The sequence below is a fragment of the Gymnogyps californianus genome, chromosome 5, assembly GCF_018139145.2.
Source record: "Gymnogyps californianus isolate 813 chromosome 5, ASM1813914v2, whole genome shotgun sequence".
Lineage (NCBI taxonomy): Eukaryota > Metazoa > Chordata > Aves > Accipitriformes > Cathartidae > Gymnogyps > Gymnogyps californianus.
Window position 1 is genome coordinate 25,575,487 of NC_059475.1, and position 15,980 is coordinate 25,591,466.

General features: G+C 53.3%; 1 protein-coding gene across 1 annotated transcript in view; it reads left to right on the top strand.

Moving 5' to 3' along the window:
- Positions 1–15,980, top strand: part of EXT2 (exostosin glycosyltransferase 2) — a 334,688-nt gene that overhangs the window by 134,677 nt on the left and 184,031 nt on the right. The gene's annotated exons all lie outside the window — the stretch shown is intronic.

The following is a 15,980-nucleotide window of genomic DNA, read 5'->3' on the forward strand; positions in this document are numbered from 1 at the left end:
CAGGTGTAAAACAACTGGATCAAAAGCGGGAGGGCAGCAGGGAGGGGTTTTAACAGGGTCGCCAAGCACACAAAATCGGCCCCGGCTTCTGGGATTGCCAGAGGTGAACTTGCAAAAGGGTAGAGGCTGGCAGGAGCCCTTTTTCGTTCGAGGGGTCAATTGCAACCCAAAAAGGGCTTAAAAATAAATCAATACTCACCTTCCGTCGCCCCCCCCTCCCGCCATTCAACCTGATTCCCCTCCTCCCCCGGTTAACTCCTGCTACCCCTTGCTCTTACCCTGCCTTCCTCCCATCCCCACATCTGGTTTCTATTGCTCGCTTACCTTGAAGTTTTCAGTAATAAAGATATTACGCAAACTACATCCACAGTTCTTCAGTTAAAAAAAAAAAAAAGAAAAAAGAAAGAAAGAAAAGAAAAAGAAAGGAAAGGAAGAAAAGAAGGCCCTTAACCCTTTCAGGAGCACGGGCCGTGGCGGAGCCGGCTGCGGGCGGGGAGCGGGGGCACCGGCGGCGGCTCTGGGCTCCCAGCGGGCTCCCCCGGGGCCCGGCCCGCGTGTCCTGCCTTCTCCCCCGGCTTCCTCCCCCCATGCAGAGAGGGGGGAGACTCGTGGCTTTCATCTGTGTGTGTGTGTATCTGGGTGCGCGGGGGGAGCGGGATGCAGCTCAGGGGGGAGCGCAGCGGCAGGGCGCGGGTGCGGCCCCCGGGGCGACGGCTCGGGGGGGGCCGTGGCCGCCGCCACCCCCAGGGCTTCGCTCCAGGAGCAAGACCAGCACCGCCGTTTTCATTAGCTCGGATCTGACAAGAACAGCCCCCCCCCGCCCCTCGCCCCCCAGATGCAGAAGGGATTTCTAGCGAGGTCGTCGTTAAAAACAGCCAGAGACGGATTCATTTACTAGATTTCAAACCATTTTGCGAGTCTCCCTCAGAGCAGCACTGGGCTCGTTCAGCTTTCTGGTCCAAGAAAGCTTTCAGCGGATTTGCCTTCCTTATTCTCTTTATTACCTTGCTTAATTCTTTCCTCGTCGTTTCTCTCTCCCCTCCCAAACTCCCCCACCCCACCACAACCCTCTCTCTCTCCCTTGTCCACGACTTAATAAAAAGCAAACCAACTCAATGCATGAGAGTCTTTCTAAAAACCACTTCGGGGCGGCCAGGGGAGCCGGGGCGCTGCCAGTACCCGCAGCCTGCGAGCGGCTCCGCCGCAGGGCAAATGCGGACCCGCTCGCAGGCTGCGGGTACCGGCAGCGCCCCGGCTCCCGCATCCCCGGCTCCGCCGCAGCGGACTCGCAGCCGCGCTCATGGAGGAGAGCATTTGGGTGTGTGAGCGCGTTAAATACGGGTTTTCCAGCCAGTTACTTCCCCAGCAATTATTTTGGCGAACGAAGAAGCAGCCTGAAAGAAATGATGCGAGGGCAGTCCTCGATGCTGCGGCGTTATACTCGGCCTCGGGATTTCTGTTCGGCAAAGTTAAATAACAGCAAGAACAAAAACTAAAGGGAGAGATTCCGGGACCGGGCAGGAGATGATTTTTATATATATATAAAAAATTTTTTTTTTTTCAGAAGCGCTGCGGTGCGGGGCTCGCAGAGGCACTCCGACTTGGCCGAGCCGAAGGAGGGCTGCCCGGGGTCTGCCTCGGTCGGAGCGCTCCGCCAGCCCCTCCTCGCATTAAACTGTAACGAAAAGTCCATTAGTTCCCAATCAGGGCTAATCCGCAGCCCCGCGGAAAGGACCGCAATAAAACCCTCTCTCTAATGGCCAATTTGTGTCCCTGGAAGCGGGAGGTTAATTCGGGAATCGTTACCGGGGGAAAGGGTGTTCACAAATACCTGGCGATGTGGCGGGGGGTGGGGGGAAATAACGGGGGAATCGCTTTTCTTGACGTTTTTCGTTTGGCTGGGTTGGGTTTTGCGTGAAGTCCTCTCAGCAAGTTTGACGGGGGATTCCCCCAGCCCCCGTTAGCTGGGAGCGGAGCCTTGTGAACATGAAAGCGAAGAGGGAGCCTGCAGCCGCCCTCCCCGTTAAACGAGGCGATGGGGCTGCGTGTCGCGGCGCTGCCGGGGCGGCCGTGTCCGCCCGGCGGGTCCGGTGGTGGGGCTCTGCCCTCCCGGTCCCGCCGCACCTCCGCTGCCAGGGCTGCCGGCTCCGGGGAGAGGGGAGCATCCCCGCCTGCGGGAGCGAGGATCGGCAGAGCAGGGGCAGAAAGGGACACGCACCACTTGAAGCCCGATCTCACCATTTTTCCTCCAAGTGACCCCAAAGTTGCCCTGTCTCTGCACCAAATGCGTCCAAAAGGGAAGGGCGAAAGAGCGGCCGAAAGGTTTGCGCTCCGCAGCAAAACCGGTTGCCAATTCCGTATGTGTATGTGCTTTATATCGAGACCGTTTTCACGTACAGTCGCTGTTGCTTTTGGAAAGGGTCACTCCCTCGGGTCCCTTCCCACATAGGGCTGCGGGAGCCCAGGTGAGAGCCAACTGGTCCCGCGTTTAGGGACGGCAGCTCCCACCGAGCAAGTCACTGCTGGGGGAATCGCCCGGGTCTCCAGTTCCGGGCGATCCAGGTGTCCCCTCCCGGCGACACCCCAGGGACAAGGGAGCAGCCCAGGGCAGCCCTGTCTGGCTTGTTTTCGAGGAGCCGTTTCCTTTCCACCGGAGCAGGAGCGGGCATCGCTCCCGGGTGCGGACCCGGTGCGAGGCGCAGGCGATAGCGGGCGGATCCTGCATCTCGATCTCTGCAAGAAAAAAAATCTTTATTCCCGTTCGATTTAAACACTCAGGTTTGTGTCACCTCCAGGGAAAAGGCAGAGGTGCCCGCTGGTCCGTGCACAGCGGGCGCGGCAGCGCGGTGCTGCGGGCAGCGGGCAGCCGGGAGGGCGGCGGGGACGAGCCCGGCTCTCGCAGGGGGCCGGGGGGAGGAGGCAGGAATGCTCTTCTCTGCTTTCCCAGCCACCGCCGAAAGAAACCCGCCGTGTCCCCCCCAAGCCTCCACCGTCCTGCCGGGGCTCCGGCCGCTCGGGGCCGGCCCGGGGCTGGTGCCGGTGGCTGCAGCCGGCGCGGCGGCGGGGTGGCTGGGGCGAGGCACGGCGGGACTCCTAGGTGACGGGTCCAGCACCCCAGGTCCTTCCCCCTCCCTCCGGGCAGTGGGAGAGTAAATACCTCAGTTCAGGGAGTGGGGTCATTTCACTGGGGAGGGGGATGGAGAGAGGGGGGAATCTTTCGCACCGTTCCCTCCCGGCTCTTTGGCAGAGCCCTGCTCTTGGAAACTGCCTCCAGTTTGTTTCCCCATTGGGTTGGTTTGTGTGGTCATTTCAGAGCTTCGGGCTCCTTTTGTACCGGACCGAGATCTGAAGGCAACCTATTTATAACACCACTGCTAGGGGGGAGAGAGGGGAAAAAAGTATTCGTGCTAATCTCCCCAGACATTTGTATTTTGTTTTGGCTTTTTTGTTTTGTTTTGTTTTGTTTTGTTTTTTTTCTTTCCAGCGGGACGAAGGTTGCATCTTTATTTCGGGAGTGGAGCTTGCCTAGCGACAGTCCCGCTGGTACCTGCTGCCTTGCGCTCTGGCTCCTGCCGCCCGCCGGGCACCGGACTGGGGCCTGAGCTGCGCCGGGGCGGGGGCTTTGCTCTCCTGCCCTCGGCGCCCTTCCTCGGGGATAAATGTATATGCAATATATACGCAATGATGTCGATTGTTATTACAACACTTTCCTCGTGTCACGAAGGGGCTTGCAGAGAACTGGAGCTGACCCGCTCCTCTCGCTCCCGGGGAAAGTGAAGGAGGAGGCTCTGAGTCGGACCAGGCTGGCCCCTGCTCCTCCGGGCTTGCGCGGGCAAAGCTCTTCTCCCCACGTCCTCCGAGGTCCCTCCGCTGCCCCTTACCGCCACTTCAGCAAGGCATCAGAGCCTGCTCCCGGGCTCCGCTTCCCGCAGGCTCTCGCCCCGCAGCCCCGCTGCCTTTCCGCTGTGGCCCCGCAGCCGCGCTGCCCACGGCTCCCCCCGGCCCCGCTCCGCAGCCCGGCCCGCCCTACGGCTTTGGGGACGGTTTGCTCCATGCGGGTCCATAGGTGTGCATAGCCGTGTGTGTCTGTACATCTATATGTTTTCACCAGAAGTGGGCACCTGCTTGGTCCCTCGGACGCTGGGTGCGGGACAAGCCGGACCCAGGCTGCCGTCCGCTGCCGGTGTCCGGGCTGCACGGCGCATGCTGAGGCCCCCGGTGCCCGCTCGGGGAGGAGAGGGCGAGGCGGGGGCCCCTCGGCCCGCTCCCTGCGGGGCACAGGGGACGGCGGCAGGAGGGGGCCAGAGCTGCCACGGCCTGATCCGCTCGCACAGCCCCGGGGAAGCCCCCGCCTCCCGACGCCGGTCGGGCTCGGCGGGCCGCTCCGGGCCGCAGGGGCTCCGTTCAGGCTTTCTAGCCAAGCGCTTCCCCCCCCCCCCCCTCCCTTTTTAATTTTTTATTTTTTCTTTTAAATTTTTTTTCTTTTAATTTTGTTTTATTTTCCAGGAAGTGCCGCGCTCGCTTCAAGCTGCAGGCGGCGGAGGGCATTTATTCACCCGCTTCTGCATGCAGCCCCCGAGGCCGCCGCGGCCGGCGAAGGGCGGCTGGGCCCGCTCCGGCGAGGCGCGGCCGGGCCGGCGTCCGGGGGCTGCGCCCTGCGCTGGCGCCCGGGGGGGCAGCGGAGCCCGGGATCTCCGGGGCAGCCCAAACCCCTCGGTCCCGTCCTCCCCCCACCGTCCCCAGAAAAACATGGAAAATCACTGCTTTTGGCATCGCGTTCGCGGGCCCCCGGTGACGCCACTACGTGAGAGCCAATGGGAAGACGGAGCAGGGGCGGCCCCGGAGCCCCCCGCGCCCCGCTCCGCGCCCCGCTCCGCGCCCCGCTCCGCGCCCCGCCTCGGGTCCCGGCGGGCGCGGGTGGGCAGCGCCCGGGCGCCGCGGAGCGCACCCAGCCGGCACGGGTGCCCCGGCCCGGGCTGAGCCAGGCGGGGGAGGCTCAGGCCGGCGGCCTCCCTCGGCCCCTAGCCTGGGCTTAGGCGGTCGCGTCGGGCTCGGTTAAAGCCCTGCCGCGCACCTCGTCCCACTTCCAAGTACTCCCGAACATGATTTAGGGGGGGTTGCTATATTTAATATGCCATCCCAGGACTGAAATTTTTAGTGGCTATCTGTAAATTCCTTCCTGCGGGGAAAAATCCACTCGCTATTAATTTCCTCGATACTTTCCGTTTGCGTGTGACCTTGCCAGACCTCGCTCTGAAGTCAGGGGCTATTTTTTGCTTGAATCAGAAGCCTCGGCGCAGGGAAGGCAGAGCGGCTCGCAGGCTCTCCGGGCGGCACGGCGGGCTAGCGGCCAGGGTTGCCCCGCGGCTTCTGCCGGGGGCTCCCCGGGAGGGAGCACGGCAGAGCCCGGGGGAGCTGAGGGAGGCGGCGGGCCGGGCCGCTCGGCGGGGCAGCGGAGCCCGAGGGATGCGACGCCCCACTGTGGGTACCATCCCGGCTGTCCCGCGGGCTGTGCTACGGCACCGGGAGGACCCACCGCCCCGAGCGCCCAGCGCCGGGCTCTGGTCGCGGGGACAGGACAAGGGCAGCCCCCGGCGCCGGTGACCTTTCGGGGCCGGGGCCGCGATGCGCCGCGGGGGAGACATTTCCCCGTGGGGTGCGCCGGCCTGGGAATGTCCTCTTTGCCCTGCGCACGAAACAAAGAGGTCGGGGAGGAGGGGGCTGCGAGCCGAAGGCATCCAGTGGCAGCTGGTGCACCTGTCAGCGCGGCGAGAGCGGCTCCCCCTGACCTTTACGAGCAGGGCAGAGCCGGGACAGCCCGCGGCGGCGGGGCGGGGGGGGACACGCTGGGGCAGGCAGGGAGGCCGAGCGAAAGGGAGCTCGCACCCGGCCCGTCGCGCCTGGTGCTGAGAGCCGGCCCCGCCGCCTGGGCCCTGGGGGACGCCTGTGCCCCAGCCCGGCGACCCACCTCCAGCATCCCTCGGTGAAGAGCAGCTGGTGCCTGCTGCCGAGAGCGGATGAAAAGCGCTCCTAGAGAAGCGTGGATATTTTTAATTACAAATGTGAGGCACTCAGGGCAAGGCGACCCCAGGCCTCGGAGAGCCGGCGGCAGACCCGCGCCCGTTTCCGCGCTCCGCGGTGCCCGGCTCGGCGCCCCCGAGCCCTCGAGCCGCCGCGATGGAGAAGCCGGCTCAGCCCCGTCCCCGTTACCGCCCGGCAGTTGAATTTCCTTTGTTCCTCTCCTTGCCTTACACTCTGAGAGATCCTTCCACCCTGGGTCGTTCGTAAAAAATCCACCTTTCTCGTTGTAATCTCCAAGCGGCTCCCCAAAACCATCCCTAAACCAAACAAGAACAGATCTCCTCAAATTAAGCAACTCCTGATCCACTGCTAAGAATAATAACTGTTATGATTTTTTTTCTGATTATAATCGCGTCCCAGTTACAGATATCACAGTAACATGCTGGGCGGTCAATGCACCATGCACAAACTTATTTTCCGTGTGATTTGCGCCAAAATCTACTGACCCACCACGGTTAAAGCGCTCAGGGCAATGGCTGCAGCGTGCCTCGGAGCTCCCGGCCCGGGCAGGGAGCGCCCGCGCTGCGCTCCCACGCGTGCCCCGGGGCCACGGCAGCGGCTTTGCCCCCATCCCGCTGCTCGGAGCGCCGGTTTCCAGGGCAGTGGTGCCGGAGGAAACCCCCCTTTCTTCAGCAGGTTCATTCGGGGAGGGGTACAGGAAGGGCAACAAGGTTTTTTGGGGGAAGGAGAGAGTTCAGGCAAGCCGTGGAAAAGTCCCTTCCAGAAACGTCCCGAAAAGGGAGAGAAGCCGGACAAGGGGGGTTTGCAAGTAACGTGCTCGGCTTCTTCGCACGGCTTCTTCTCTCGGGACACTCCGCAGCTTGCCACTCCGCCACCCCCTCCCCGCCCCGTTACCGGCGGCCGCGGGGGCCCGGGCTCGGCGGCCCCGCCGCGGGCACACACCGCCCCGGCGCTCGGGCTGCCCGGCCCCGCCGGAGCTCCCCGACGGGCTCAACTTTCCAGCACTGTCGGGTCTCGCAGCCGCTGCGGCGGGATCTCCGCGCAGATGTGATTCCTAGCAGGGGCTTAATGCCGCTCTTTGAGTCTCCTGCACCATAGCTGTGACCTTTTCTTTTCTGTTACTCGTTTGCTTGTTTATTTTTTTAAGGCTTCCAGGAACGCTGCTTTTCCTTATTTTTTGGGTTTTTTTGAGCTCCCACAAAAAAATCCGATCAAGGCTGATTGTGTCAGAGCCATGCCTCATTAAGGGGGAATCGGTTCACAGGGTTCACAGATTCCCTCCACAGGATGGCCCAGGGTTGATCTTTCTTATAGAAAGCATCCAAGAAATTTTGCAAGCAGTGGAGCAGGCTGAGGGGTTGCCTGGATGTACATCCCATGAGGATTCCACTTCTTTATTGTAAAGTCTCATACTAAGGGAAGCACCCTTGTTTTAAGGCAGAGAAACTGAGTCTCAAACAAGTGATTGCCCGAACTCACACCAAGCCACAAAGTCTGCTATCTACTGGGAGCTGGGAAAGAGCCCGGGAGTCCTGCAGGTCTCTGCCCCTCTCTCCAGTGAGCAGCTCAGCAGCACCAGCCATCCTCCCAGGTGAGCGGCTCAGCCAGCCCCCGAGTTTCAGGCAGAAACTTGTCTACTGACAGACACAGAGACACCAGTGGCTAGGATTTCCCCAAGTCCTGAGCTGCTTCAGCTTCCCCTGGAGCCAGTGAAAGCTGCAGCAGCTCGGACAGAAATCAGGCCACTGTGATTTAGACTACTGAGTCAGAAACCCTGGTGATGTGCACACAGTCTCCAAATTGCATGGCCAACAATCTTGCCCAGCCACAGCGAGAGACCTCTGCCCAGGAGCCACCCTCAGCTTTTAGGGGTCATTCACCCATGAAACCTTCTTATCAGGACACAACTGCAGCCAGGACATGAGAGAAAGTCACTGAGAAAGTCTGAAAAGGAGAGGTGTCTGAACGACATCATTAGGAAACCCACTATCAAGGCAGGAGCAGTGACTCAGTGTAACTTGTTATCTTTGGTGGCTTAAAGATCGGAAGGACAAAAAAGAGAGAGTAAATCCAACAGCAGCAACAACAGCAGCAATGAAACAAATGCAGAGCCTCCACAGCCATTGCAGTCTGGGATGGAGACAGCCTGTGGCTGTGCTGATGCTGGGACGGGGCGGGAGGACAGTCAGACAGACCTTCCCCAAGTTAGAAATGACAGTCCGGTCAGCTGAGCCCCAGGGCCACCTGTGTCCTCCCTGCTGCTCAGATTTATAGAGTGTAACATTTTAATAAAAAACACACACACCTCTCCACTTTGGTGCATTAAGAGATTTCTAGCAAAACACAGTAATGTTGCTATAAATCTCCCTCCCAGCACCCTCACAAGTAATAACTCAAGCCCCAGCATTTTGTATTTAATGTTTATTTTGATGGCTGCATTCCAGAAAGAAAAGGGAAAAAGAGGCAAAATCTACTCAACCACTCTCCCCATTGCTATTAGCCTGATGTTTTCAATAAAATTTAGTGCAAACTGGGAAACAAACACTTGGAAAAAGAAAGGAGGAAAACAAGCGCACTTGGGCAAAATTCTCCTAGACATCTGCCAAGGCCTGGGTTCAAATCCTGGCTTAAATTACAGATGTCCTGCCATGGGTTCTCATTATGTCCTCCTCCCTTGGCGTGTTTGAACAGCACCCCAGGGAGCCGTACCTGTGTTAAGCAAGGCTCAGTGGTGGGATGCTCCAAAGGATTGAGACATATGGAGGCTCGAGATTGAAATAGCCAAGTCTGGAAGTTAACGACTGAGGCTTCTTGGCCAAATAATGCAGGGCAGAATACTAGGAGTGCTGCCAGTCATGTTTGAAGTGCATGGCAGAGCTATTTAAAGCTTTCAGAGCACCTGCTTCTCTGTGAAGCCACCAGTCCTTCATGTGCACCAGCACTAAGCCCACACTTGCCACTGAAAAAGGACGAAACCATGCGGACAGATGGTGGTACACTCAGACAAGCCATGGGCATTTCCTAACCAGAGTGCATGCTCCAAGAGGTGACTCCCGACTCCAGTGAGAGTAGCTTAAACCCTCATACAATGGTGAATATTTACCCAGATGCGATTTAAACTTCTGATTGCTTACCCAGGAGTAGCAACCCTTGAATTCGACTTGATTCAGATGTGGTTAACAGAAATGTGCTGAGAGCAGCAGCACTACATAACCAGGTTGCTAACTAATGAGAGATGTGTCCCAGGCTCGCAGTGAGCGCACGTGTGTGAAGTCTGCACTGGCTAAGCCTGGAGAACTGCACATCCAGAGCACGTGAAACACACCTTTGTGCATCAGACCAGAAGCCAATGGGCTTAAGGAGTAACCAGATTTAAATGTTGCAGAAGCTTTTGGGTTGCCCTTTCTGCAAGGCACACTTTGCCTTGCATTCCCTGTCCAGTAGTCTGGGCACATGCCGGTATGGCTGTGTCTCTGCCTTTGTGAGTATTAATCCAGTTGTGGCTAGATCTGGATTTTCCAGATTTCCTTCTCTCCCCAGATCGCTCTAGACCCCAAACAGATTCAGAGACTGACCATACTGCTACCATGATATTTCACAGAACTGTCAGTGCCTCCACACACTTGCTTAGGACAAACTCCACTGGTCCCTGAAGGCTCAGCCAGCTCAACTAGTGCTCCCCTTTCCATGGGGTTTCTCTGGTCTCTGAATACTTATATATGGTATTTACTTCTCCCCAGTTTTTAGCAGGGAAATCAGAAAGATTCACTGCTGTGGGTCAAGGCAACCAGTCACCAACCAGTTCTGCTATGGTGGCACAGGGGTGATTTCAATCCCTTCTTGCAGTCAGGCCAACCTCGCTCTTGAGTTCACGTCCAACACTGAGGTTTCTGTGGACAAAATTACCCTGTAGATTCAACCTCCACTGTGGCTTATGACATTAGGTTCATTGGGCAAGTGGTATCTAATAAATTAGATATTATGGTCATGACTTCCAGAAGTGGAGGGACCTATCATCTCACACTAATTCTTATATTTTGATGTAAACAACAGATTTGTGAATAAGTGTTCACAGCAGCTTACTAGGAATGAGTCCTGCTTCTCCTAAAAGGGACTTTGTGCTGTCTGTGACTCTCTGAAATTTTCATGCCATCTGAGTGGACTTCAGCATTGTATCCTGCCATATCAAGCAATCAGAGGCAAAAAAACCTGCAAATCACAGAGAGCCAAAATATATTAGTCATGCCCATGGTGTCTTCCAGTGGGCCTCTGTTTTTTTCAGTGGTATGAAACAAGCATTGAGACTTGGTCCTGAGCACACTGATCAGAGTGAAGGTGTCACTGCCCATAAGGGTCAATAAGGCTTTCTGATCTCCTTTTTTGAGCTAATGTGATTATTTCCATTTGAATTAATCCTAGTCATACACGTGTCACACTAGGTGCGCATAAGGTGTGTGTGAACTCATGCCTGCTTTACTGGAAGCAATCGGCTCATGGCGATGGTGAGCTGCCCACCAGCAAGCTCTCTGCTCACAGGAATGGGAACAGCTCTTAGCTCCTTGCCAATGATTGTCAAAACTGTATTTGCAGCCAGAAGAGGGCTAGAAAATGTCAGATTTTTCCTTACTTCAAGTTGTTTGCTCTATTGACTTCAGTGCTGGTGAGTGGTTTCAATGAGGATAACAGTAGTTTTACACCTAGAAGCTGGTTCTTTGCTTTCTTTTCACTCTTCACTTGAACAGAAATTTAGTTGAGCAGCTTACAACACTGTAGGGCAAGGCTGTTAAATATGCCAGCAAAACAGTATTAATCAAACACGTCTTTGCTATTAACTGGAGAACATCTGCTCAGTGAACAGTATTTGGGACTTTTGGACTCATTTTAAGAAACGCATCAGTCTGTGACCCCATGGGTCTGAAATATGAACCTGCTGTTTCTAGAGGGGTTGACACATATTTTTACCTGTTCTGTATTTTCCCATCTTCCTTCCCAGCAGAATTCTCTACAGCAGGCTTAGCGCATTGAATACCCAGGCTGGTTTTTTACCTCATAGAAATTGGCATGGCTCTGATGACGTCATGGTGATTCAAACAAGGCATTTGACTCCTCGGTATTTGTCTCAATTCAAAAAAGGAGAAATCTAATGATGCTTAAAAGGGGTAATGCTGTTCAGAAGGAGGGCTGTATGGGTCTGGGTTGATTGCACTCCAACAGTCAGAATCAGCAAGACTCCCAGCCAGCCTGGACAAGAGGGGAGAGTCCAGGAATGTGTGCATCTGATTTCTTTTTTTATACAACACACGGCACTGCAAAATATTGGGAGAGGTATAGTAGTTCCTCTTCAAGGCCTCAAGCAGCATGAAGGAAATACATTCACTAAAAACCTTAAATTGACCCAGTGGACTGATAGCCAGTTCCAAGAAACTCAGCATTTTATTCTGTATTATTATTATTATATTTTACTAGGTTAATATGCTTTTTGTAAGGAGAATGGGAATAACACTTCACTCTGGATGACCGGCTTGATTTACTTCAACTGCATCAGCACTCTTTCAGCTCTTATTCGAGGCAGCTCTTGGGTGATATTTCCGGGAGGGCAATGGAGTTGTGTGATGCCATTTAAACAAAACAGAAAGCTGAAATATGATTTTTTTAGATTTCTTGAGGGACGAGAAGAGATTTGTTTTAAAAACCTTCAGTCACCTTAAATCCATAAATTTATTTTACCTCGAGACAAGCAGCAAGGATGAGATCACTGAACTGCACGGGTGAACAGAGACCTCACAGATACCACGGAAACAAGACCCTAGTTACTTCCATGGTCGAGGAAGAAATGAAACGCTATCCGTTGCCTCACGTCCAGCTCCCCCTCCCCAGGGACACCATTTCTTTGTTACGCTGGGTGCAAGCCTGGCAGGCTGAGTCGGTGCCCTGGCTTTGGCAACTGCCCAAGAAACCTGCTGCAAGAGGTAGCAGGGACGATTTGGTGGTGTCCTCTTGGATGCTTGGCCCTGACCTCTGTTTCACACCTGCACATGACAGGCTGCCAGGCACTCTCTTGGTTTGTTAACAGAAGCTAGCCTGAGTTTGCTAAGCTGATCCTTTTAGACTGTCCTCCTTTGAAATCCCTAAGTAACTATATCAGCAAAAGAAAAATGGTGTGGTTTTGACCGGGGCTGCAAGATTGTGTCCCTGTCCTTTGAGCTGTAAATATGGTCATGGGGAACTGAATTTATCTGGAAATTAAATTAATCCACTGGAGAAAAAAATCTCCAGTAAAGCTCAATGCAGTGATGTTGCTATTCAGGTCTGCTGAGGATACACCTCTTGCGCTGTCTCCTTACAGAACCAGAGGCCAATTCAAAGTCTTTGTACTGATTTTTAAACCTCTTGAGAGATTCTTCTGGTAAGAGTATGAAGGACCACATACAGCAGTGTGGCCTCCCTACAGCAGTGGCTGCTCACAGTATTAAACCAGTGACCCGTAAAGAGACATCTGAGCTGAAGGGTGCAGGAACGTGCAACAGTTCTGACAAGTGTTCAAAAAACTCAGTTCTCCAGCCCGTATTTCCAGAAAAAGTACACGTGTGCATATGTGCAACTAGTACAGGCATGTGGACTTTAAAGTTTGTTTTTCTACCCACTAAAAAGAGAAATACATATATTTTTTGGAGCTGTCCAGGAAACATATGTCCAGGTCTGTGAGGGAAGTTGAGTTTTGGGAACTGTCTCCTTCTCTTAGTCATACAAAATTCCAGCATTTCAAATGTTTGGGCGGACGTGTTTCCAAAGGGAAATCTTCTCCCTAACTTCCTGAGACTGCATTATGTTGGCTCATACAATCTGGATAGTGACTTGTCCTAATTTCTGTGTGCCTGGGCCCAACCTGGCCTGTGTTAAAGTCAATAAAAGCTTTGCTGTTCAGCTCCTTGGCAGCAGGATTAGGTTTTCTGTTTGCATTACTTTTTTATCTGTGATTTAGTTTTTCTGCCAAGGCCTTTAACCATTGATGTCAACTGATGATAGGGAAGGTGAGAGGAGAGGGAGAGATGATATTTTTTTACTTGAAATACTATATATTGAGCATTTAAGCATCTTACTAGTTTTGCACAAAGCTTACAGTTCTTTACGCAGATGCCTATCTTCCCAGATTAGAATAATTTGGCAAAGTTACTCTGTACTTCACCTTTGCACAATAGCTCTTAAAGATATTTGTACATCTTAAGCCCTTTGAGTATTATGCAAATCATTTAAGAGCCAAGAGCAGGAACATGCCCATGAGTTGTTCTTCAAAAATTGGATAAAGAATAGCCTAAAGTTAAAGTTAACTTTCTTTCCTCTTTCTCTCTCTCTCTCTGTGCCTCATACGGGCCATAAACCAATATCCTCTATTCTCCAGAAGCAGCAGGAGCAGTGGCTAGTAGCATAAACACGCAGATATTAAAATTTGAGCTCATTCAACCATAATTGACCAAAAAGAAAATGAAGTGAAAACAAAAAGCTTAGTTACACAGCTAAGAAACAAATAATGTCTTTCCCGAATACATAAGGGTACCTTTCTCTCTCTCTGATTGGAAATCCTCAGGAGATTCAGGTTTCAAGTGGGGTTAAAAGCTTTATGATTTGTTTAGCCAACACATGTAAACCCAAAGGCTATTTTTGACTGGGAGCATATTCTTGGCACAGGGAGCTTTTGCAAACAGACAGTGACACTGTCCCCTCTGTGCTGCTGCCCAGCTGGTACATGAACATCCTTTCTGTGCCGTGCTGGGAGGCAGCGGCTGGAAAAGCAGCTTGGGAATGGCAATCATGGGAGCAGGGTTTCTGCATGGCACAGGCGAAGACCAGGATGGCCAAGGGCTCTGGCAGTCACTGTGAGGACACCGTGCCCTGGCCGGGGCCGCTGAGTTACCCCGGCCCTGCACGGCAGAGAAAGGAAGACCAAGTGCCTGAGCGTCGCCTCTGGCTCCCAGTCCTTCCTTCCTCCCAAGCGGGAAAACCTCATGGCCGGTACTGGGCTGGAGCCTTAATGCAGCCCAGCTCCCCAAACCTTTGACAGACAGATGCTCTTATAAAAAAAATCGAAGGACAAACCCAATTTTCTCTAACAAAGTAATAGACTTACAAGCACAGGAATTTCTTGTGGGTTTGGATCATTGCTGCAAAATATTACTGCAAAAGTATCCTTGCTATGTCCCTTCTTCAGCACGTACGGTTAGACAGAACTGCTCCCAGTTGCCCAGACTAGGCTCTCAGTTACACAGAGGTAAATCTAGGGCAAATCCACAAGTCTCCAAGAATAAACAATACGAAGTCTGGGACTGAAAGAGAAGATTCAGGGAACTATAGGCGGAGTAGTCTGATATTGGTCATGGATTAAATACTGCAACAGTTACAGTAAACAGCACGGACAAAAGTCTTTTGCCAATACACGGCTTCACAGGAACGGGTCTTGTAAGAGGAACTGCTTGTCTTTTTCAAACAGGAATACAGCCTGCTTGGTAAAGTCAACATACATTAAATCTGCCTACTCTTATTTCTTGATGATGCCTGTCTTAATACTGCCAGATTAAAAACTTGTAGTATGTGGAATTAAGATGGAACTTTTTAAAGTAAAAGCAAAGTTGTTAATGGATTTTAATGGAAATACTACCTGTGTGACACCAGTAGTAACACTGCATATTTCTGGGAGCAGAGGTTGTACAACGCTTGGTAAGGCTGCTACTCAAATGTTGCACCCAGTTCTGCTCTCCTCTGGCTGCGCAAGTGATGGAGGGAGTTGAAAAGATTTTTGGCAAGGCAAGCAAATAAATCTCATAGCGGGAGGCTGTGTGGAGCATGATCCAGTCATCTTATTGGAGAGAAAAGGTTGGGAGATCACTGGCTGCGCACACTTGCAAACAGAAATGTCTACGCACGTGGGGCTTTTCCATCCTGCAAGTGAAAATGCATCATAAGATGCAATGGCTGGATGCTGGAGTCAAACAAGTTCATCCTTGGAGCAAGGTATCATTTCACTGCCACCGAAGGCATCTCTGCCTGTCCTGGGGGCAGAGGGGCTTCCTGGCGCTTGGAAGCTTTAAGTTTGGGCAATTTTTGGAAAGACACGCTTTAACCCAGCTTCTGGGAAAAACCTATTGCCTGTGTAATACAGGAAGCAAACAAGATGATCACAGCGGTCCCCTCTGGTCTGGGAGCATGGGAATAAAAGAGTGGAGGCGCTTTGCTTTTGCAGTGGCATGTGGTGATACGAAAGCTCCTTGGTCATTTAAGCATTTTGGGGTCTTTATTTTATAGGCAGGGATAATGTCTAAATACACATTATTTTTTTAACACCACCACCCCCTCTTGTGCTTTGTAGAGTCCCAAGCTACAGTTGCAGGGCTGTGGTCAGGATAAAAGCTGACAGACCAACCATAAATCAGCCAGAACCGAGTTCCTTAACCTTTCATATTAACCTCTTGCATTGACTTGAGTTAGGTGCTACGCTCTGCTGCTATAAATCATCCTGCAGTGAATTTATGAGCTTCAGCACAATAAAGGGGTTTTTCTTTATCCCCCCCACCCCTTTCTCTTAGTGCATTTTAGAAATTACGCAGGAAAGGCCTAATGGCTGGGATCTGTGAATATTGCTAACTCTCCTTCCCTACCGAAGGGATCTGGCAGGAAGATGTGGGGGTTGGGAGTGGGGGGAGAGAGACTCTTAATTTCACTTACTGGTGACATGATCAGGAAAGCCTGTTCTGAAAACCCCAAGAAACCATTAGCTGCCCCTTGGAATAGGAAAAAAAAGCTAGTAATGAAACCCATTTGGGGGTTAACACAGCAATCTCTTCACTCGGATGCAGTCATCACCCTGCTTCCCCCTCTCCTCAAAGCAGTCAGTGCGTAAGGACAGCGGGTTGCTTTGCCCCGTGGACCCTGGGCTCTCTGCTCTG